Source organism: Echinops telfairi, unplaced genomic scaffold (genome assembly GCF_000313985.2).
Source record: "Echinops telfairi isolate 266 unplaced genomic scaffold, ASM31398v2 ScPeMD7_7420;HRSCAF=8458, whole genome shotgun sequence".
Classification (NCBI taxonomy): domain Eukaryota; kingdom Metazoa; phylum Chordata; class Mammalia; order Afrosoricida; family Tenrecidae; genus Echinops; species Echinops telfairi.
In genome coordinates, this window is record NW_022111320.1 from 10,358,389 (window position 1) to 10,359,387 (window position 999).

Consider the following 999-nt stretch of genomic DNA (forward strand, 5'->3'; position numbering starts at 1 on the left):
AATCCAGTGTCATTGATTATACTTTTCATGTAGTGAATTCTTTAAATCTATCAGAATTATATTAACCTTCACTCTTCGCTCCTGGAATACAATTTTGATCATTATTCACGACCTGGGCAATGAGGGAGCCCTGGTGGTGCAGAAGTTATGCGTTGGGCTGCTATTCACATGGCCGGCATTTCCAAATCACTCTGTGAAACAAAGGCTGGGCTTTCTACCCCCTTAGCAGTGACACTGTGGGAAACATACAAGGGGTTGCTATGAGTCAGCACCGAGTCAAGGGCAGTGAGTTTGGTTTTGTACCTTGGCAATGAAGAGAAATTTCAGAGGTTTCCACTTGATCTGCGCGACTGATACATTTTATTCTACAAACTAAGAAAAAATTGTTAGTTGTAAGATAATTAGTCCAGTCTGGGGTCACATGGTGGGGAAGCAGCACGATCTGAATCCTCCAAAACAGAGCGAATCAAGAAGGGAGCATACTTGGATAAACAATTTGGGGGAGTAAACAATGGGACTAAAGCTTCTGGGGGACATGAGAGAGGGGAAGGTGGGGAAAAGGAAGTGGTGTTAACAAACTCAGGGACAAGGGAACAACAAAAATCCGTGGTGAGGAGGGTGTAAGAGGCCTGGTAGGGCTTGAACAAGGGTAATGTAACTGAGAAGAAATACTGAAACCCAAATGAAGGCTGAGCATGATAATGGAACAAGAGGGAAGTAAAAGAAAATAGAGGACTGACCTAGAAGGTAAAGGGCATTTGTGGAGGTCTAAGTACAGGCATGTACATATATAAAAATATTTATCTATGAGGATGGGGAAATAGTTCTATGTGCATATATGTATAGGTTTAGTGTTAAGGTAGCAGATGGACATTCGGCCTCTACTCAAGTACTCCCTCGATGCAAGAACACTTTGTTCTATTAAACTGGCATTCCATGATGCTCACCTTCCCAACATGATCACTGAAGACAAATGTGTGCATAAGCAAATGTGGTGAA